Source organism: Palaemon carinicauda, chromosome 19 (genome assembly GCF_036898095.1).
Source record: "Palaemon carinicauda isolate YSFRI2023 chromosome 19, ASM3689809v2, whole genome shotgun sequence".
In the NCBI taxonomy this organism is placed as follows: domain Eukaryota; kingdom Metazoa; phylum Arthropoda; class Malacostraca; order Decapoda; family Palaemonidae; genus Palaemon; species Palaemon carinicauda.
The window spans coordinates 27,962,481-27,987,480 of record NC_090743.1 but is presented as its reverse complement, the minus strand read 5'-3'; the positions used below and the strand labels follow the sequence as shown (position 1 = coordinate 27,987,480).

At 37.3% G+C, this 25,000-nt stretch overlaps 1 long non-coding RNA gene across 1 annotated transcript in view; it reads left to right on the top strand.

Annotated features, from left to right (window-relative positions):
* LOC137658541 (uncharacterized) overlaps positions 1-25,000 on the top strand; it is a 347,029-nt gene that overhangs the window by 134,556 nt on the left and 187,473 nt on the right. Inside the window, exon 3 of the long non-coding RNA XR_011047363.1 lies at positions 10,906-10,999. This is a non-coding gene — a long non-coding RNA (uncharacterized lncRNA). The remainder of the gene's footprint in view (positions 1-10,905; positions 11,000-25,000) is intronic.

Here is a 25,000-nt window from a genome sequence, read left to right as displayed (position 1 = left end):
ATTATCTGTGTGTATGCCTATCTATCTAAATATTAGATATTTAGCAATCATTTTAGACTTGTCGCATACACTAGTGTTTTATAAGAATAAAGAAACGCAATGCTAAATATTCATAATTGATGTGATTTTTGCCACCAAAAGTTAAGATGCTAGGTTGTGATATGTATTATCGATCAATACAGGATGAAGATTTAAGTGATTTATGGTTGGAAAATTTACATTTTACCCATTTCGAACCCTTTTCTTCTATGGAGTTGATGGCGATAAATTGAAACGACCATAACGGCCTATTTATCAAAGAAAAAAATGAGGAAAGGAATCTTAACCAAAAAAGGAAATGTTCAAGAAACCAAAATTCTAGACATTACTATCCCTCTATGAAACAACGTTCTAGACATAACTATCCTTCTACGAAACAAAATGCTAGACATTTCTGTCCCTCTACGAAACAAAATGCTAGATATTACTGTCCCTCTAAGAAACAAAATGCCAGACATTACTGTCCCTCTACGAAACAAAATACTAGACATTGCTGTCCCTCTGTGAAACAAAAATACTGTCCCCTCTATGAAACAGAAATACTGTCCCCTCTATGAAACAAAATGTCAGACATAACTGTCCCTCTACGAAACAAAATGATAGACATTACTGTCCCTCTACGAAATAAAATGCTAGACATAATTGCCCCTCTACGAAACAAAATGCTAGATATTACTGTCCCTCTCGAACAAATTGCTAGACATTAGTGTCCCTGTACGAAACAAAATGCTAGACATTACTGTCCTTTATGAAACAAAACGCTAGGCATTACTGCCCCTCTATGAAACAAAATGCTAAACGTTACTGTCCCTCTACGAAACAAAATCCTAGACATTACTCTCCCCCCTACGAAACAAACTCCTAGACATCACTGACCCTCTACGAAACAAAATGCTGGACATTACTTTCTCTATACGAAACAAAATGCTAGACATTACTGTCATTCTACGAAACAAAATGCTAGATATTGCCGTCCCTGAAGGAAACAAAATGCTAGACATAGCTGTGTCTCTACTATACAAAATCCTAGACATTACTGTCCCTCTATGAAACAAAATGCTAAATATCATCGTCTTTCTCTATGAAACAAAATGCTAGACATGACTGGCTCTCTACTAAACAAAATACTAGACAATACTTTCCCTCTATGAAACAAAATGCTAGACATTAATGCCCCTCTACGAAAATAAAATGTCATACACGCTGTCCTTATAACTCAAATATGGGTCGTAGCTTAAGATATACAGTACATCCCGGAAGTGATATGATAAGCAATTTTACTTTGAAGATTTCCGTGTAAGATCTCGGTCTCCTTTGGGATTAGACAAGACAAAGGATGAATCTTCTTCGTTTACATCTTACAATCAGCTGGTAGAAACTTCTTTGATCTTACTAGATAAGAGAGAAACGTCAAATGATTTTATACGTAGTATTTTCAATCTTGATTGCTTCATTTAAAGTTTCCTGGGATCCGATATATGTTTCAGAAATACAAATAGGTGGATTTGTTGTTCATTTAGTTTCAACGCTAAATATACAAGGTTCTGTTTATTTTCAATGGGTAGTTGCATATCATGAATTCTTTACACAACATTGCATCAGTTAAATTTACTGATGTAAATTAATTTAACGAAGTTCACAGTGTTTTCGTTATGTCTTTTTTTTTTCTATTTGCCGTCCTTCACAATACTACACCACTTTATTTTTTTTCCTTTTATGTATCTATCTTTCTATTCATGCATACATACATTTAAATTTACATGTTAAACATAACAGAAGCGCAAGCGCACACACACACACACACACACATATATATATATATATACATATATATATATATATATATATATTTTATATATATATATATATATATGTATATATATGTATATATATATATATATATATATATATATTATATATATATATGTATATATATATATATATATATATATATATATATATATATATATATATAAACAGTTATAGTGTTACCTTTATTTATTCATAAGCCTTTGCATATGTTAGAGTATCTTAGTTATTTCATATGTGTATAATTGTCTACGATATTGTGATATGAGATTGCTGATTTTATATTTATTTCATGATGTTTTTTAGGAACCCAAACAGTCGAAATTACTATCTGTATCTTCGTTCAATGTTATAACCGTTTCATAATCTGCTCCTAAATATAAATTAGTATGAGGAAATCCAAAAGGATAAAAATCACTAACAGGTTACCTTAAGGAACATTTCTATTTTTAACTGCTGAATCTAGGGAGATTTTTCAGAGTAGAGAACGCCTATAACATTAGCATTTTCAAAACACCTAACAGCAATACGTTTAAATCCATTTACGTCTTTATTTCTTATTCTACCATTTGCTACTGATCTGTTGTCCTTTGTTTCGCCACAAAGATAGGAAGCAACGATGAAACCACTAAACAGCTTTGGGAAGGACCTACTTTTGCACCAAACCAGTCACTCCGAATTTAAGACGAATGAATTTAGGCAAAGAATCACTATGCCTGTTTTAGATTTCTTTGAAAAGTATAGATGAAATATATTTAATAGATATATAAGCGAGGATAACTGTAGAAACAAGTATGCAAATGGTTGTAAAAATGTTACCTTCCGAGAGGTGGATCATAACCATTTTTGTGGGATTCAAGAAATATATCGTTCGTCTCATGAAGCTGAAGACAATATAGACTATAACGTAAAGTCTATGGGTTTTACATATTCCTTTGATGTGAATGGATTGATTGTATTAACTTTTCAGTTAGTATTCATATTAAAAAAAAAGCTTTATTCTTGGTACTGGATTAAATTAAATTTATTTTTAACATATTTGTATATAGGATCAATAAATTTTACTCGAAATGGCATGATTAATTTTACAAGCATGAATGAATAAAATTTCTTTTAACCAATTCACTGCAATTGGTGATTTAGTCAAAATTTGAATAAGGGAAGCCTCTTTTAAATTACCCAAACTGTAGAAAGTTTGTATTCAATGGAAAGGTCTTGACGCGAACTTTACAATTAATATAAACTGTCTAAGGTTTGTATGGTCTTAAAGATTTTGCTAAATCAGAGGTTTTGTTGAAATTACCACTGACAATGAAAGGGTTTAAACTCCTTAAGGTTTCTTGTTTCATTTTACTAATGTTCAATGATTCTACATGTAAGTTTATTGTTTGAAATAAGAGGTGTGGAGAATATCTTTAATATAGTTTTTATAATGTAATAAAAGTAGGTGTTAAATTTACCACTGATAATGAAAGGGTTAAACTGCGCAAGATTTCTTGTTTCATTTTGCTAGCATTGAATGCTTCTAAATTGAGTTTGTTGTTTGAACTAAGAGTTGTGGAGAATATCTTTAATATAGTTTTTATAATGTAATTAAAGTAGGTGTTTTCTCTGTTGTTTTAAAGAAGCTGTAGCTGCTCTCAATACTTTGTCTAACACTATACAATAATTTTCTGATTTCTTGTCTTTTTTTTTTTTATAATTACAATCATATCCTTGCATTCAGAGCTACATTCACCTAATGCTCTCAAAAATAAAAAATGTTACGTTGGTTATTGCTGTGGGCTGTATGTAAATGTATACAGGACGAAATTCTGGTAGCTTTACTGAATACTCTAAATTTAAATTCATTATTACCTTCTTTGGTGTTAGGTAATCTAGAAAGTCAAGTTATAATAATTTTCACATTAAAGTATTTAAGTTTTTTTATTGAAAGTAATTACATTTGTATCCAGACCAAAATAGTTTGCAATACGGGAAAAATATCCTGATATTGTTTTCAAAAGATACCTGGTACAGATTGCCTAAAGCTTGAAATAAATAAATTCAATTAAACTTTTGAGATTATTATTTTACATCGAACCAAAATCCGATATCATAAAAATGACATTTTAATATTTATATAAATATGCATACACGTGCACACAGACTCAACCCCCCCCCCCCCCCCATTTACTAACTACAACACCTCGAGGTTTTCTTTAATATTTTGTTATTGGAATTACTCTACACAGTGTTTATGGTAGAATTAGGAAACAATATTACAATTGTTTCCACTCCCAAAAATAATTTTGTTTACAGTTACCATTGCAATAGCTCCTTCAACTTTTGTCATATGTAAGTGTTCGTAATGAATCAACTAATCTATTATTACCATGAATCTTTTTGGGTATGTCGGTTCCAAAGCTTAAGCATGATTTAGCGAGGGCTCTCTCTCTCTCTCTCTCTCTCTCTCTCTCTCTCTCTCTCTCTCTCTCTCTCTCTCTCTCTCTCTCTCTCTCGATGAATTGATATGTCTGAGGACTTTGTTCTGCTGTGGACTAGAAACGGTTGCATTTATTGTTGATATATATATATATATATATATATATATATATATATATATATATATATATATATATATATAATGTGTGTGTATATCATTTGTCTATATATGTATATGTGTTTGTGTATATATATATATATATATATATATATATATATATATATATCATGCATTATTTATGTAGATGAATTATGTAACAGTAAATTAGAATTGCTCTGCAATATACTTTTTTTTTGTAGACTGTTGAAGATATAATTTGAATAATATGTAAAATGAAACGTCCATTATGAGAAATTTTTCTGTATGGGAACAATCGCCTTTTTTTTTTTAGCACATAACTGTACTAAAATGTATGAATCGATTAGTTTTAAAGGAATTCTTGTAGCTGTAAACTGTAAACTGTTCCGATATTTAGTTTATATATCGAAATGGAACTTTATTTACACTTCCAAGTAAACAAAACCTCTGCAGTAGTGCTTTAAATCTTAATGGAATAATTTTTTTACCAGAAAAAAAATATATTTATTTTCAAAATAAACTGAAAACGAATTAACTGAATAAATATAATTCTGGCAACAGGTAATGAATTTCTCTGTAAACTTATATATAAATGGAAGCATGAACTTTAGCAGAACTCCATTTTAGGTTTTTTATTTATATGTCTTTGTGAGTCCATTAGTTCTACTGATTTCCAGAGAACATTCTTAATTCATTATTTTTCAGCAAACACTTTTCGTATACTACAAATAAATTCATCATGTATATGTAAGGCCAAGTTAATATGCACGCCTACGTGTCTATGTACGCCCACGGAAAGACGTCTATTGCGGAACCTTGTCTTAGGTTGAAAATGGAGATGTATTGAACCGGGTTAAGAACCCCCAACCGGCTGTTTATTTTCGTTTGCCGTTTGGTTGACCTAATTCAAATGCATACATTCTCTCTCTCTCTCTCTCTCTCTCTCTCTCTCTCTCTCTCTCTCTCTCTCTCTCTCTCTCTCTCTATCTTTCTCATATATATATATATATATATATATATATATATATATATATTTATATATATATACACAGTATATATATATATATATATATACATAATATATATATATATACATATATGTATGTATATATACAGTATATATGTATATATATAAGTATATATATATATATATATATATATATATATATATATATATATAGAGTGATTCTCTCTCTCTCTCTCTCTCTCTCTCTCTCTCTCTCTCTCTCTCTCTCTCTCTCTCTCTCTCTCTCTCTCTCCCTTAAATATATATATATATATATATATATATATATATATATATATATATATATATATATATATATATATATATATATATATATATATATATATATATATATAGTGCGTATTTAGAAAAGGTAGGAGTTTTACCGACCCAATTTTAAATTTAAAACATGTACAGCAATGTGTAAAATATAGTAATCAATCTTTCGATGACATTTAAGGACTATGAAAAACCTTTTGATAGCGTGCACCGGCCAATTTTGTTGAGTTATTATGGAGTTCTTAAATATGTAAATTTGATCAAGTCTATTCATGAGCACTGCAAGTGCAAAGTTAATGTTAGTGGAGTCCTATGAAATGAATTTCCAGTGAACGGTGGAGTACTTAAAGGGAATATGTTGTCAACTATCTTGTAATACATAGAACAGTTGGGGATGGTGAAGAAGGATTGGATTTTTTTGGTAATAGGAAATTAGGTGACTTAGAGTATGCTGCTGATGCTGTCCTTGTTAGCAAAACACCACAGGATTTGCAATGCTTGCTTACCAGAATGCATGAAATATCACATGAGGTTGGGCTCAAGATAATTAGAAGAAAGACACAGATGTTGAGAACGGAGTATGCAATGGAAGAAGAAATATCATTGGAAATAGAAAGGATTAATGAGGTAGAATCATTTAAGTATTTAGGAACTATAATCTCCAATACAGGGTCTTGAGAATTGGAGTTTGATAAAAGACTGAAAAAATCAAATCAGACGATGGCTAGGTTAAGCAAAAATTGGAAATCAAATCGCCTGAAATTACATATAAAAATCAGGTTATTATTATCAGTTTAGTGAGGTCGGTGTTACTGTATGGACATGAGTCATGGTATGACAATGAAACACTATCCAACATATTTTGTAGATTTGAGAACAAAACCCTCAGAAGAATATTGGGAGTTAAATGGCAAGACAGATTTAGAAATAAAACTATAAAAGAGATTACTCGAGTGCGATATGTGGATGAGATCATGGGGAGGGGTAGATGGAGATGGTTTGGGCATGCTCTTCGCACTCCCCTAGAGAGATTAGTTTATCAAACGTTTAACAGGGCTCCACGAGGCACTATAAGGTTTGGAAGACCCAGACCTACATGGCCGAGGTGTATGAAGCGTGAAGTAGGAGACGATGAGTGGAGAAGTATTGATTTAAAAGCTCAAGATAGAGACGACCAGCGAAATCAAACCAAAGCTCTTTGCTTTAACATGCGTATGCGGAGATGATGATGAGTATGTATTTGTCGTTGCATGTGATAGGATCATAGTGTAAACCATTCTCTATAAATTATAAGTTGGCAGCTTTAACTTACTGACTCTTGCTAAAACATTGTGCTATAATACAATAGTCTTTCGAATAATTACTATTTCGTATAATTGTCCTATCGAATAACTTTCTTTCAAACTAGTTTCCATTCGAATAGCTGTTTTTCGAATAATTGTTTTCGATCAATTGTTTCCGAATAATTTTCATGATACGATTAGAATAGAATTTACCGGGCAAAGAAATTGTATTTCTTCAATGACAAATTCATATCGTTCATGTTTCTTTATATTCCTTGTTTGTCTTCATCTTCATTTTAAAGAATTTTTTATTATTATTATTATTATTTTTATTATTATTATTTTTTAAAATTATTCTTATTCTTATTATTATTATTATTATAAGCTAAGCTACAACCCTAGCATAAAAAGCAAAATGCTATAAGCCCAAGGGCTCCAACAGGGAAAATAGCCCAGTAATGAAAGGAAATAAGGAAATAGATAAACTATACGAGGAGTAACGAACAATCAAAAAATATTTTATTTCATTTTATGCCACCAAATAACTTCTCATTCAGGTAAGTTACAAACTTAAAGTGACTTCGATGTGCCAAATGAGCGCACCTATTGGAAGATCTGGGATGAGGAAATAATATTTTATGCCTGTGTACGTGACCCGTCATAAATGACGGCTAAATATTTATATAAATATGCACACACACACACACACACACACACACACACACACACACACACACACACACATAGATTCAACCTTTCACCCCATTTATGGTTTTCGAGCGTACCTCTCGGGTACCCCATCTCTCCCCATACCTGAGGGATGAGATGAGACTGAATAGTTATACGTCTAGCAATGCCGCTTAGTGTGATCGGAAAGAAATATATATATATATATATATATATATATATATATATATATATATGTGTGTGTGTGTATCCCTCTTAAGAAACTGGCTATCCTTTGATGAATCTAGCCAATGAAACCTCTTGAGGCCGTAATCGTCAATAGGCGTAGGAGGAGATGATTTTATATATATATATATATATATATATATATATATATATATATATATATATATTCATAGTCAGACACTTACCCTTTATTGCATTAATATTGTATTGAATAGTCTAATATATTTCATAAATTTACTTTCTTATTTATTAACTCCATATTCCATTTTCATTCGTATAAGGCGCCATTTTCGGAAAGCATTCGGCTCTGCGACCTTATATTATGCATGTAGACTAGGAAATTCTCACATAGCCTTTCCAGGTTTCTTTTATTCAACAACTTTTTTATGAGGTTAGTCACTACCCTCCACCACCCCCACCCCCACACCAGATCCCATTCATATATCTCCTTTCCGCTAGAACAGGAATAAGCCATTTGGTTGTCAATTTTTAGAAGGTACACTTGGGCATGGTGTTCTGTCTTGTTTCTCTTTCTCTTTCTTTTTGAAGTTTTGTAGAATATTTAAAAAGATCTAATTTAATTTTATTGTTTTTAAAACATTTTATTTTGATTGTTTATTATTTCAATTGTGATTTGTTTATTTCCTTGCTTCCATTCCTCACTTGGCTACTTTCCCGTGTTGGAGGCTTATAGCAACCTGCTTTTCCAACTACAATTATAGGTTAGCTTGTAATAATAATAATCATAATCAAGTAAAGCTAAAGAGGAATATTAATTGGCAATGGTAGTTGTTTTACGATCGGTTTAAAATTTACACGTAATGTGAAATTAAGGTACAAGATTTTTGTCAAATTCTGAAGTTTAAAAATTTATGTAAGCCCAAGACATGGAAAAAATAACTTAATTGTGCGATATTCCAAAATGTTCCAATTTTTGTTTATAAAAGGTTTGATTGATACTTTAAACGCATTCTGATATTGTATTTTTAGTAATTTCATGTTTTAACCTAATTTCCATAGGATCCTTGTAAACGTCCTCATGAATATTTCCTTACAAATTAACAGTAAACAGTTCAGGTAAATAAAAAATGTATATATGCAACCTTCATAAATTGGTCCAGTTGGAGTTAGATTGCATGTTCCAAAAGTTTAGAATACGGCATACAGTAACATTGCCATTAGGAGCTATACTCATTATTTTTTTTTAATGAGGCGCATTTTATCTCGAAAAATTTTCCTGCTATCTGATTGGTTAGAATTATCTTGTCCAACCAATCAGCGATCAGGAAACCTTTCCGAGCTAAAAGGGCACCCCTGCGAGTCGGTGCAAATCTGCCTCACTAAAATGAATTGACTATAGTATATGTGTGGGGTTTCTCTATAAATCTAAAGTTTGCTTCTTACTAATATGAGTTCGTCCTGGTAGGAGGACTTATCAAGTCTATTGTATTTTCTCTCAACTTCTTGATTGCATCATAGATATCACTTCTCTCCATCTTCCCCTATTCCCGTGGCATAGTGAATCACAGGTATTAATGATGATTATCATTTATAGTGGTATTTTTACTACAGTTACTGAAAATTAGGTAGAGGTTCTGGTGGCCTATTGGAAACGTCCCTTCCTTGGCGATCTGCTGGATTTGGGTTCGAGATCCGCTCGATCTCGATAGTTTCTTATAGTGTCTGCAGCCTCACCATTCATTGTAAGCTAAGGATGGGTAGTTTTGGGGAGCCTATATGTCTACCTGCTGAGTCATCAGCATCCGTAGCCTGGTCCTCCCTGGTCATAGCTTGAGTGGATGGTTTTATCCTGTTAGGGCATTGTCACTGTCCCTTGCAATTTAGAGGCTTATATAAGGTAGCGTCATCGTTCCACAGGAACAACTGATAAAAAATCTTGCTACCTGTATGTTAAGAAAGGTAGATGCAACTTCTGTGCTATTCATTTTGATAATTTTAAATTGATTCTGAATATTTTTGAAATGTAAATTATTCAGAATATCTATAAAATGGGAAAATATTAGATGACTGATTTAGATTTTCAAATATCTTTCCCTTCTAATGAGTGTTCCTGTGTTAGTGTCTGTACTGTATCCCATATTTACTGAGCTCCTAAAAGTAACATATTGCTTTTCCGTTATTACTCCAATGATGCTGATTACTCTGTATTGATATATATATATATATATATATATATATATATATATATATATATATATATATATATATATATATATATATATTACTTGCTAAGCTACAACCCTAGTTGTAATAGCAGAATGCGATAAACCCTAGGGCTCCAACAGGGAAAATAGCCCAGTGAGGAAAGGAAGCAAATAAACTACAAGAGAAGTAATTAACAATCAATATAAGATATTTTAAGAACAGTAACAACATTAAAATAAATCGTGCATATATAATTGCTAAGCTATGGCCACGTGATCACTTAGAAATGACGCTGTGAATAGGGACTCAGTCATGCAGAGATAAGTCTATTTGAATCTAATATTATTAGAACGTTGTGCATGAAATTAAACCTAAAAGAACCCCTATTATTGAATTTACTCTGCATATACTTTAACTAGGATTCAAACGTTTGCATTTGGTGTTTTATTTACAATTGAGAGCCACTTAAAAGATTTTGTCCTTGCTTAGAATAACAAGGGGAATATATCCATTTTCTCTGTGTTTAATTTTCTCCATATTACTTTTATTCTTCATTATAAGGAATCTATGTAGAATGAAAGTAATATAGTTCAAGTTATCCGTAAAGAGGACATTTTCTTGGGAATTTATCAATATTTTATTGGTAATATAATATTCAGGAGACCAGTTAACTACCCAAGGTTTATTGTGCATTCAATCTTTAGTCCAAGAATTAGTTATATACGGGGTTTGCTGCATTTACCTTTATTTTTACCCACTCCTCATAAAAGGATTTTTCATTTTTCTTTTATCCATTCATTTTTTATAAAAACATTCACTCAGTTACATTTCTGCTTTTCATTTTACAGAAACTGAAAGATCCCAGAACGAGTTCTGCAATTGGTCGTTATTGGTGATGGCGCCGTGGGCACAAAGAGTCTTTTCTCTTTTGCTTACATTCAAGTAAGTTTTTTGCTCTTTTATATTTCAATATATTTTTTCTTAGTTCACATGGTGGCTATTTTTTCCATAAGGATAAATAATGCATTCTCTCTCTCTCTCTCTCTCTCTCTCTCTCTCTCTCTCTCTCTCTCTCTCTCTCTCTCTCTCTCTCTCTCTCTCTCTCTCTCTCTCTCTGTATATATGTATCTATATATATATATATATATATATATATATATATATATATATATATATATATATATATATATACCGGTATGTGTGTATATATATAAGTATATATATCTCATTCTATATTATATATATATACATATATAATTACATATAAATATATATATATATATATATATATATATATATATATATATATATATATATATATATATATATATATAATTACAGAGAGAGAAAGAGAGAGAGTTAACATATATTCTAAATGGTATTTAACAGTGTCGTGAAAATATTTACTTTGAAATATATTTTAAAGATATTGTTTATCTCAACAATTAAATATATTACGTAACTTTAGTCATGTATTACGCCAAATTAAATGGTAGTAGAAACACGAATTGACTATCCACCGCGGAAGTTAGAGACAGCAAAATCTTTCGGGGTATCGAAATACTTATAATCACATCAGTCGTAGTCTCTGTTAATTAGGAAAAGCTATTTACTTTCCATTTGTAAATCGCTTGTCGTAATGAAATGCGGCCACAATCTAAAGTTGATAGTGCAGCTGGTAGATCTAAAATTGGGCTTCGGTCCGTTATTCTTGTTGTAAGCACCTGTCATCGAGGTGATGTACAGTTAGATTCAAATGTCCGCCAACACTCTGGGGGGGGGGGGGGAATCGTTCGTCAGATGTCTCTAGTGTCACCATGACAAAACAGACAAAGGGGTTCTAGGATATAGTCGGAGCATTCTTCAATCTTAGCGAAAATATGCAAATATTACAGATCTAGTTGCCATATTTCATACTGTTATCATTTGACGTCTCAGCCACACTAGAAATGCATAACACTCAAGGTAGTAGATTGGCCAGGGCACCATCCACCCATTGATATACTACCGCTAGAGAGTTATTGGGTCCATTGACTGGCCTGACAGTTCTATATTGGATCCCGCTCTCTGGTTACGGCTCATATACCGTGGCCTTATTACTATTATTATTATTATTACTACTACTACTACTACTACTGGCTAAGCTATAACTTTAGTTGGAAAAGCAGAATGCTATAAGCCCAGAAGCCCCAACAGGGAAAATATGTCAGTGTTATGTCATATCATGAAATTGGGTCTCCTGATATTACTCCTATCCTTTGATTTCACCCTTTCCTTATAGTGTTCTACTTGGAAGAGGATATTGCCCAGAGAATCTCTGATTTTCATTGTCTCGTGATAAAAGTTTGATGTGAAATTTTCAGAACGATCGACTGCGTTGTATGAAAGTCTTGGATTTCGTTATAAATTGAGCTTTATTGATATTTTCGTATTGAAGGATACTCGGATGAAATTTTTTTTTTTCATGAAACATTTGAGAAATATAAAATCCACTATATTTTCGTCTTATCCATAAGAAGAATTACACGTAGCGATTTTAGTTTAGAAATGTAATATATGTTGTTTTGAAAGTCAATGCTGAAAACAACAGAGGAATTCGCATCATGAATTGAGAAAGTGAATAATATTAAGGGAAATCGGAAATAACAAAATTCACTTAACATCGTCATTTGACATGTGCGGAATTGGATTCAAAAGGTTATAGGAAATTAGTTCATTGTTATTTAATTGAATCATAATTTGATAAAAACCAATGATTATTCAACATAGTGTCATAAATATAGTTAACTGGGATGTTATTTAAGTCTTCATGCTTTCTCTCTGCTACTATCGTGGGTGTTTTGAATTAGATAATTATGTCAGTTTTATGATATTTTTTAGGTAAAGGTAGAAAAGGATTTCTTGATGAGATATCTTTGAACTTTATGAAAATTTCAATCACATTTTCCTTTTAAGACTTTTCGTGTAAAATGAAAACCCAACTTTTTATAGTATATTGCGTTTTAACATTTCATCGCTTTTCCAGTTTCATGATTTTTTTTTTTTGTACTGCTTTATGCTTTTAATAAGAAATGAATATAGCATGGTAGTCAAGTCTTAAAATAAGTGAAGACTTAAAGTCTTATTTCCATAAATAAGCATCTGACTTGAGATTAAAGATCTAATATTGTACATGTCAAAGAAAATAGAAGCGTGAAGAGAATTCCTAAGTTTTGTAAAATGACGAGAATTGGGAGAAAATCTGTCATTGATATTTACGTGAATGAAGACGAAATGTTACACAGAATCTCCACTTGTGAGTTTGGCTATATGTACTAAGGCTTTGATAGATAACTTTTCTGATACCTGTACTATCACAAAGACCCACAATATATACATGTATCCATTCAATACATACAAGGAAACACACACACGCACAAACACACACACACACACACATATATATATATATATATATATATATATATATATATATATGTATATATGCACACACACACACACACACACACACACACACATATATATATATATGTATATATATGTAATGTTTGTTTGTGTGTATAAACAAATGTAGCCGTTCCTAGTCCACTTTAGGACAAGGGCCTCAGACGTAAATTCATGTCTGGCGTTTGGCCAGTTTTCATCGCCACGCTGGCCAACTGCGGATTGGTGATAGTGGGATACTTTAGTCTGATCGCTCACAGCAAACTGGTACAGCTTTGCTGGTCATGACAAATCTCAAACCCTTTCATCACGTTGAGGTATCCCCACCCAGAAAGGTATTATATATATGTGTATATATATATATATATATATATATATATATATATGATTATATATATATATATATATATATATATATATATATATATATATATATATATATATATATATATATATATATATATATATTATGTGTAATTGTGTTTTTTATGAAGGATTTTAAATGCTCATGAAAGTAATCATAGCCCAAGAACATAAATTAATTTTACTTTAAATTACTGTGACACTACTGAACACTGTTATTATGGTCTATGTAGATGTTATTGTTCTAAATCTTAATAATCTAGCTAATGATGGGGTATTTGTCCCTTGTAAGGTGGCACCTGGTTTGTAGGGTTGCTGTGATTAGCTTCATCACTTATTTGAAATAGAATGATCACTTTCCATTAATCGTATTCAAAGCAAGAAGACCATCGGCAAATTGGATCACTTGGGCCGTCTTATTATTATTATTATTATTATTATTATTATTATTATTATTATTATGATAATGATAATGATAATAAAGATGATGATAATGATGATGGTGATTATTATTATTATTATTATTATTATTATTATTATTATGGAAAACATGGCTGCTTCAGTAGCATTAATTTTTCAGTCTATTTTCTCAATAGCTCGAATAATTTCCTTTTCGGTATTACTGCGTTCTACCAGTAATTGAGCAAACGTCATTGTTCATGGTCAATGACGGAAGTCAAAATCGGGAAGTCCAAGTTGAGTATTTAATGCTAAGTTGATATTTTAGGTAAATATAACTGTTTTCCTTTACCTTAAATGTCAACTTTGCATTAAATACTCAAATTGGATTTCCAGATTTTGACTTCGCAACCATGAACAATGACGTTTGCTCAATTACTGGTAGAACGCAGTAATACAGAAAAGGAGATTATTCGAGCTATTGAGAAAATAGACTGAAAAATTAATGCTACTGAGGCAGCCATTGCTTTCAATCAAACTTGCCTTTAAGAGGGTCTTCAACAAAAATCTACATCATATTATTATTATTATTATTATTATTATTATTATTATTATTATTATTATTATTATTATTATTATTATTATTATTATTATTATTATTATTATAAGCTAAGCTAGTAATAGATAGTTTCAATGTACAGTAGGTGAGGTTATTAAAAATAAACCTCATATGTCTCAGGATAGAACAGACATAATACAAAACTGGCTATTGAGTAAAGTTTTTGTGTTAGCTCAGAAATCCCTCGCTCGGGAGATAATAGATGGAAATCAAATCTGAGATGTGAACAATCCGGTTACTCTCTCTCTCTCTCTCTCTCTCTCTCTCTCTCTCTCTCTCTCTCTCTCTCTCTCTCTCTCTCTCTCTGCGCTAAGGACATTGTAATTTTTACGCAAGAAGACACAAAACCAATAAATTTACGGAACTTTGGATCTCTGCTGTGGTCCCATCTTGGCGAACGAAGTATTATTTGAACATAATATAATTCACACAGCATTTTATAATTCCTGGAACCACTTGCTCTAGAATAGATTTATAAAGACCCAAAACCAGGTATACACTTTTGTTTTGATTTTCGATTCGGTTCTGGAGATGTCGAAAATGTGAAAAAGCGTACTGTACATACAGGTATATTCGCATCGTGCAGACGCTGGGTGAACTATGGTAGGTTTTGAAAGGTATAAAGGCCGCTCATGAATGACAGAGGCAAGGGAGAGTGACATAGAGACTGACCATGGATACATGTGAACAGCACCCAAGTCCCTCTTCATTCAAGATGGGACCAGGGAGGGCCAGGCAATGGCTGCTGATGACTCAACAGGTAGACCTATAGGCTCCCGCAAAACCACAAACCGTAGCTCACAAGAGGGTGAGGTTGCAGCCACTAAAGGAGCTAACGAGTTTGCGCGGGAATCGAGGTGTAGTTTGGCGATAACAAGTCAGGGACGTTACCACTTAGGCCACCACAACCTATTTGATTTCAAAGGCTCCTGCCAAATTAGTCGGTGCCTTAAAGGGTTCTTTTATCTCAGGTAATTTTATCCCTGATAATCCTGCCTCGATTTTCATTCTTTGATTTTTTTTTGCCCACTTACATATGCGGTCGGATTTGGATCTCCCGAAATGCATAGTTTCCTTGTGTAGTTTTTTGTTTTCATCCCTTGAGTTCATAAACGTTATTAGCTTATAAGAGGAAGACACTAATTCATATCGAGTGGTGTATATATATATACATATATATATATATATATATATATATATATATATATATATATATATACACAAACTGTATATATATACTGTATACATATATGTATATATATATGTATATATGTGTGTGTGTACTGTATGTATATATTTCTTCTATATGTGTATTCATATATATATATATATATATATATATATATATATATATATATATATATATATATTGTTCCGAAACAGACTTACCTCGAAACACTTTCTAGGAGATTACTGGTAACTCCTCTCCGACGACCAGATTTTTACGTAGTTTCCCCCTACTTCCATGTTCTATACTGTCCTGAATAACGGGAAATAACATGACCTGGGGGCATTGCCCGAGAAGGTCGCGCGTCTTTGAGAAGCCATCGCCAGTAAGTTTTCTGGTCGGTTCGTGAACACACGTGCTTCACGAAGCTCCTCATACTCCGTGCGATTCTCTTTGTGTTTGGTTCCACGTGCTTCCCACGTGATCGGGATCTCTTAGTGTGTGTTTAGTGCTTTCACTACGTGCTTTTGATTTCGCTCCCTTGTGCTTTCCTAGTGTTTTAGTGCTTTTCCTTTGTGGCTTGCTTGTGTCTACGGCCCTTTGTGTTGCGTTATGGAACACGTTCGCCGTTGTCCTGGGCCTTGGGCCGGTAGATCATGCGGGGCTTTTCTGTCTAAGCCCGATATTGACCCGCATACGTTGTGTACCTCGTGTAGGGGTAAAGCTTGTTCGCCGTCGGATAAGTGTTCCGAATGTGCCGATTGGCCCGAGGTCCAGTGGATAAAATTCCGTACCAAAAAGAAGAAGGCATCGAAGAAGTCCCCTAAGAAGACTAGCGTTTCTTCCCCTGCGACTTCAGCAGGAGAAGGGTCAGGTAGGGTACAGCCGCCTTCCCCTACCCAAAGTAAGGGGCGAGGTAAGTCCAGGGAGAACAAGCAGTTGGCTCCTCTTTCCCAAGAGAGGGAATTTGTGGGCGGTCCTTCGTTGGCCAAGGCAACTCAGGCGACCGTAAGTGAGTGTAGTGGGGGTCCGGGGGACGTGGCTCTCTCTCATAGGGGCCACGTCTCGTCGGGGGACCCCATGTGGTCTAATAGTGTCCCTTTTTCTTCGTCAGGTTCCTGGGTGGAAGTTCCAGGGGCATCAGCGACGGATGGCGGCGTCGGCAGAGAGGAGTCCCCGCAAGAAGATCCATTGGCTTGGGACGTACCGAGGACTCCGATGAGGTCCCCACTGGACATGGAGGAAGGCCTTGGCGAGGCCTTCCCCGGTTTGGCGGGCCCGTCGGGATGGTTGCCGCCGAAGACTTCGCTACAGGAGAGTCTCCCCATTCCTTCTCCGTCAGGGGTACGGCGTAGCCCCAAGAAAACGCAGTCACGTGCTAGGTCCCGATACGGGGGTCAGTCTTTCTCGTCAGGACGTGACTCTTCGGATTCGTCAAGCAGTGAACGGAGGAGACGACAGAGGAGGAAACGAGATCGGTCGGTGCGGAGGAACTCCCCTTTGCGGTCTCCCACAAGATCTCGGGACAGGGTGAGTCCCAGTTCCCCTCCTCCCAAAAGCAGGAGAACAACCCCCCCGGTAGGGACGTGGAAACGAGGTCGGTCTGTGCGGAGGAACTCCCCTTCGCGGTCTCCCACAGGATCTCGGGACAGGATGAGTCCCCGTTCCCCTACACCCAAAAGCAGGAGACCAGTCTCTCCGAAAGGGACGTGGGTGTTCGTCCCAGGGAACAACTTTAAAGGCTTTTCCAAGCCTATTGGTTCGACACATGAGCGGGCAGGAGACAGTCCCCCTAGAAGGACCTCCACGTGCCGCGCCAGGGAATCACCAGATGAGCGAAGGGCTACATCTTGCAGGCCTAAGACCCGTCCTGGAGACGTTTATCCCGCCCAGAGCAGGGGGCCGTCGTCTAGGCCGGGCAGCCTCGATAGGTCTCCCCATCGAGACCCCAGAAGGGGAAGGACACCTCCGTCGAACTATCTCACGGAGGACACCGTTTCACCGAAAAAGGCCACGAAGAGGAGAGAGACGGCGGACGTCGAAGGTAAAGGGAGCCGTGGACCCCGCCATCACGGCAGAGACCGAGATCACGATTCGCCCCGTCGGTCGGAAGGAGGGGAGGGCGAGTCGTCGGTGACGGAGGACTCCGCGTACAGGAGAGTCCTTGCCTTAATTAGGGGTTATAACAACCTTATAGAACCCGCCACTCAAGAGGAAGAACCCTGGACTTCAGGCCTGAACAAGTTCATAGCTGTCCCCGCCCAGAAAAAGTCCTCTCTCTCTCTTCCCGAGGCCAGTAACGTGGGTATTGGAAAGACTCACATTGATAAGGTCATATCCCGCAATAGCGACTCCTGCAGGGGTCACAGCTCAGCAAAGCTCCTACAGGGTTTGAAGTCGCAAACGAAATACTACTCTTTAGAAAATAGGCCGACCGGTGCGTGCAAGACCGAGGAAACCATAGACATCCTGTGCCAGGGCATCTCCGACGGGAGGGCATCGGCAGCATCTACCTTCTTCTCCCCTTCCGAGTCGGCAATGATGGAGGAGATGTCCAAGGACTTAGTTAATGTGGCCTCCTGGCTGGATTGGTGGGCCACCACCCTAGTAGGCACCCAGATTCCTACAGACTCCATGGAACCTGCAAAACGGGAGGCTCTGAATGAGTTGCTGGGGTCAGGTAGCCGCGCCCTTAAATTCCTGACCTTTCAGTCTTTGGCTCTCTCCGCAAACTGGATTCTCCGGAGAAGAGACGCCCTAGTCAAGAACCTTCCCATTAAGATTCCTGACAGGGAAGCGAAAGCCTTGAAGACCTGCTCCGTCTGGGGGGAGCAGCTTATTCCGACGAAGAAGGCGGAAGAGGTCGTGGAGAAGTTGGCCAAAAAGAGGGAGCTATCTACCCTGAAGCCACAGACGGCACGCCGCCCCATCTTCAGGAGGCCAGTGACAGAAGCACCCATGGCCGCGCGTACCGCACCAACTCAAGGAAGGAGGGAACCCTCGTCAGGACAGTGGTCTTCCTCTGTGGTTCCCCCCCGAAGAGGTTCATCTTCTAACCCCCCAACGTATAGGTCTTCTTTCTACTCCTCCAGGAGGGGGAGAACAGGCCGTTCCTCCCGTAGGAGATAAGATGGGAGGCCCCCCTCCCCTGCCCAAGCCTCAGGTAGGGGGATGCCTCAGACGCACTTGGCAAGCATGGAAGCTCTACGGAGCAGATCCGTGGACAGTAACAGTACTAAAGGAGGGCTACAGGATCCCCTTCATGGAAGAGACACCCCCCTAGTTCCAGCAACGCAGGCAGACTGGTTGGTGCCCAAGGACCTGGCGAAGAGGGCAGCGTTGGACGAAGAAGTCAAGACGTTGCTGCAGAAGGGAGCTTTAGAAACAGTGACATTCCCGGGTCCGGGGTTCTACAGCCGCCTGTTCCTAGTGGAAAAAGCGACAGGAGGGTGGAGACCTGTAATAGACCTGTCAGCCCTCAACAGGTTTCTCAGGAAAGTGACCTTCAAAATGGACACTCCAAGAACGGTCATGGCATCCTTGAGAGAGGGCGACTTTATGATTTCTATAGACCTCAAGGACGCCTACTTCCAAGTGCCCATTCATCCGTCGAGCAGGAAGTTTCTCCGGGTCAAGTGGGGTGCCCAGGTGTTACAATTCAAGGCCCTATGCTTCGGTCTTTCAACAGCCCCCCAGGTATTCACGAGGGTCTTTACGACGGTATCCATATGGGCCCACGAACGGGGCATTCGACTCATCAGATACCTGGACGACTGGTTACTCCTTTCATCCTCAAAGGAAGACTTGAAACAACAGGGCGAAGATCTTCTTCAATTGTGCAAGACCCTGGGCATCGTGGTCAACTTGGAGAAATCACAGCTAACCCCATCCAACAGGAGGACGTACCTGGGAATGGTCCTGGATTCGTTACAGGTCAAGGCATTCCCAACCACGGAAAGGCTGGACAACCTGGATCGAGTGCTCCGGCCCTTCCTTCTGGGTCGCCCCAGAAGAGCGAAGGATTGGCAAAGGTTGGTAGGGCACCTGGTGTCCCTAGAGAAGCTGGTACCTCACGGGAGACAGAACTTAAGGGTGGTTCAATGGAACTTAAAAGAACATTGGAACCAGAAAAGTTCCCCGGACATTGTGGTTCCTCTCCTTCAGGAGTCCAGGAAGGCCTTGGAATGGTGGCAGGATCGGTCGAACACCCTAAGGGGGATGCCACTGTCCTCCCAACCTCCGAAGGTCCTTCTCTTCACGGACGCATCGAAGGACGGGTGGGGAGCCCATCTCCGGGAAAAGACAGCAAAGGGGGCGTGGTCAGAGGGGGAGAAATCCCTACACATAAATATCCTGGAAATGAGAGCGGTCCAAGAAGCCTGCAACCACTTCGAGGAGGACATGAGAGGGCATTCGGTGGCCCTAATGTCAGACAATGCAACGGTGGTGGCTTACGTGAAGAAGGAGGGGGGACTGAGATCAAAGGAGTTGTGCGAACTAGCCCTTCAAATCCTAAAATGGGCGGAACAGAAGGACGTCATCCTGACGGCAAGGTTCATTCCAGAGAAGAACAACGTCCTAGCAGACGGCCTCAGCAGAGTGGGGCAAGTGGTAGCGACAGAATGGTCCCTACACCCACAAGTGGCAAGCTACGTTATACAGATGTGGGGATCTCCGGTAATGGATCTGTTTGCAACAAGGTTGAACGCGCAACTCCCCGTATTTTGTTCTCCCGTCCCAGATCCGAAGGCGGCAATGGAAGACGCCTTTCAGCACAAGTGGGACGGACTGGACGTGTACGCCTTCCCCCCCTTCTCCCTGATAAGGCAGGTCCTCAACAGAGTAAGGGCAGCAACCAACCTAAGGATGACTTTGGTAGCGCCTTGGTGGCCGGAGAGAGAATGGTTCGCGGACCTAAGGAACCTCACCGTCCTACCTCCTTGGCCTCTACCCGACAGGTCAGACCTATTAAAACAGCCACACTTTCAGCGGTTTCACAGAAACCCGCAAGCCCTTCGTCTTCACGCCTGGAGATTATCCAGCGGCTCCTGAAGAAGCAAGGGTACTCCGGCAAGACAGCCAGGAGGATGTCGCTATACCTGAGGAAATCATCCACAGCCGTCTACCAGTCTAAGTGGGCGGTATTCGTGAAGTGGTGCAGGGACAAGAAGATAGAGCCCTTGGAAGCGTCAGTGCCCGTGATAGCCGACTTCATGGTTTATCTCAGGGACAAGTTAGACATGTCAGTTCCAGCGATCAAGGGAGTTCGGGCGGCCCTGGGTCAAGTCTTTCTTCTCAAGGGCATAGATATCGGCTCCTCCAGGCATATCTCCATGCTTATCAGAGCGTTCGAACAATCATGCCCCCCTTCCGCCCCTAGAATCCCGAGTTGGGACTTAGCGCGAGTCCTAGATATGTTACGGAAACCACCATTCGAGCCCTTAAAGGACATTGATGACAAGAATCTCACGCTCAAGGCGGTCTTCTTGCTAGCATTAGCCTCGGCTAAGAGGGTGGGCGAGCTACACGGACTGTCATTCGAGGTGGAACACACTAGGGGATGGAAGGAAGTAACCTTTAAGTTTGTCACATCCTTCGTCGCCAAGACTCAGAACCCCTCGGTGTGGGATCCGAGGTTTGAGAGCTTTTCGATTCCGGCAATCCCGAATAAAGGAAACCCGGAGGACCTAAAATTATGCCAGGTCAGGATTATTAGGAAATACCTTAAGAGAACGGCAAACCTCCGCCCGTCTATGAAGAATCTCTTCGTCTCATGGGGAAAAATAAAGAAAAACATATCCAAAAATACGGTTTCGTTCTGGCTCAGGAAAGTGATCACGCAAGCCTACTTAAAACAAGGTCTTCCTACACCGGGGAAACCCAGAGCTCACGATATTCGGGGCATTAGCACCTCTCTAACGTTCGAAAAGAACATGTCAGTAGCGCAGGTTCTTCGAGCGGGAACTTGGTCCAACCAGTCGACCTTCACCGCACATTATCTCAAGGACTGTACGAGAAAGTCCCTAGACGGGTTTTCTATCGGGCCGGTCATCTCAGCCCTGCATTCGGTTTGACGGCTCAAGCCCCAGGCTCAATCGCGAAACATAAAGTATCTAGACACAAGGAGCCGAGTTCTATTTTCCCCCCTTTTTCTAACTTTCTCGTACCGTCAGTCGTCATCAAGAAATATCGCTCATTACACAAGACGAAAATTCGCCATATCAAGCACAACGAAGATATTGCAGAAGGGTAAGTGTTATATCACACTTAATGAGTCTTTTACGTAGTTTTCCCTATTGTCCATCGGGGTCAGGGCTTAAGGGCACTCCCCCCTCCTAAGGTGTAAGTCTCCTAGAAAGTGTTTCGAGGTAAGTCTCTGTGTCGGAACAAATCACAAATTTTAAGTAATTTGTATTTTTCCTAACAATACTTACCGAAGAAACACTTTCGGTTTAGGGCCCCCCCAACCGTCCCCGCAGTGCCCCACTGACCTCGTGGTATTGTTCATTACATAAAACTTACTGGCGATGGCTTCTCAAAGACGCGCTACCTTCTCGGGCAATGCCCCCAGGTCATGTTATTTCCCGTTATTCAGGACAGTATAGAACATGGAAGTAGGGGGAAACTACGTGAAAATCTGGTCGTCGGAGAGGAGTTACCAGTAATCTCCTAGAAAGTGTTTCTTCGGTAAGTATTGTTAGGAAAAATACAAATTACTTAAAATTTGTGATATATATATATATATATATATATATATATATATATATATATATATATATATGTATATATTTATATATATATATATATATATATATATATATATATATATATATGTGTGTGTGTGTGTGTGTGTGTGTGTGTACTGTTATGTATATATTCATTTCTTCTATATGTGTATTCATATATATATATACAAACACACACACACATATATTTATATATATATATATATATATATATATATATATATATATATATATATTTAATATGTTGTGTGTATATGCACGTATAGATTTATTTATAGATATACATTTCATGTTTTGCGCCTGTTTAATACTATTCACAAAACTAATCCTTTACATAACAGTAAAGTAAAAATATTTTTGCAAGTGCTATATTAGCTGGAATAATTGAATACAACTTTATTAATATATATTTAAATCAAAAGCTAAGACTTACGAAAACCTATCAGGGCAATTTTCTCCTCACCTTCTACGGGTCGCAAATACTTTGATACTTTGACTCCTTTAAACTTTGAGAAGATTCTGTTCTAAGTCGAGAGATTGTTAAGCCTCTTAAAGAGGGGAGAGTCACCCATAAGACTGGAATTTCAGAGATATAGTTACCTAACTATCATGGGACATTCTTCGTACTTTCTCTTGCAGGGGACAAACGAGGAGGGGTATTTATGTTTAACAAGGATTACTAACTTAGGATGAAAGGATGAAAAATTAGAGACCGTTAAATTTGTTTGGCTCCTTCTAATTCTGTCTTTATTTTATCGATGTTAATGGAATGTTTATCATCTTATTCATTTTATCAATTGTTTCTGAGTATGATATTTCTGGTGGAAAATCACTTCTGTTTTCTCCTAAAACCTCTTTTCCTGTATTACATTAATTACCATTTTCTCTTATGTCCTATAGTCTATTTTTTATAGCGGTGCATATTTGCACTTGACTCACAGGGGTGCCCTTTTAGCTCGGAAAGGTTCCTGATACTTGATTGGTCGGAAGTATTTTTGTCCGAACACCTTCATTGTTCTCGAATGATTACCAAGTAATGTGAATCGAAACTTATTTATCAACCTATATTTCTCCATCATATATATGTTTAGTCAATAAACAATGTGAAAGAATAAATATATTATAAAGAATCGTCTTGGTAAGTCTAGATTTAATAACACAACCCGCCGAAGTCAACGACAGCAGCTGGTTTTCGGATGCACGCTTTGTAATTTTGTAATTTTTCACACATTTTAACGCAAATTGGGATAGATTACACTCAGCATAAGTTAAACATGTTATTATAAACTTACTTTGAATATCAGAACTTACCAAAAACATGGAATTAATAAAACCCGATATTTGTGAAAACTTATGGGGAGGTAAAAGAACAGCCTCTAGCGGCCTGGCGGAAAAACGATCCCTTCTGACTCGTAGACGCAGTTTGTTTTTTTCTTTCGTAATATAGTTCGGCCTATTCCTTTCAGTTTAAATAGTCTTACATTGTTTCTTTTCGTAATATTTTGCTTAGTATTTTCCCACATTCCTGTTCCTCACCGAATATCTATCTATTTTCCCCGATATTCCTTCTTTCATATAGGCCTATGTGATATCCGCACTACGATTCCTTATGTTTTGCACCTTACGTCAGTAAGTATGTAAATAATAATAACATAAATTTTATGCTGTGTAGCAAGTATAACCTATTCTGTAAACCTGATATTAAGCATAGTATTTTTTTATTACCGCCTCTACACTATTTTAATGAGACTAGCATGCGCTTCCCTTCAAGCCATCACTTTCGACAGAGAATAAGAAATAAGGAATCGTAGTGCGGATATCCCATATATGAAAGAAGGGATATCGGGGAAAATAGATAGATATTCGGTGAGGAACAGGAATGTGGGAAAATACTAAGCAAAACAATACGAAGAGAAACAATGTAAGACTATCTAAACTGAAAGGAATAGGCCGAACTATATTACGAAAGAAAAAAACGAACTGCGTCTACGAGTCAGAAGGGATCGTTTTTCCGCCAGGCCGCTAGAGGCTGTTCTTTTACCTCCCCATAAGTTTTCACAAATATTGGGTTTTATTAATTCCATGTTTTTGGTAAGTTCTGATATTCAAAGTAAGTTTATAATAACATGTTTAACTTATGCTGAGTGTAATCTATCCCAATTTGCGTTAAAATGTGTGAAAAATTACAAAATTACAAAGCGTGC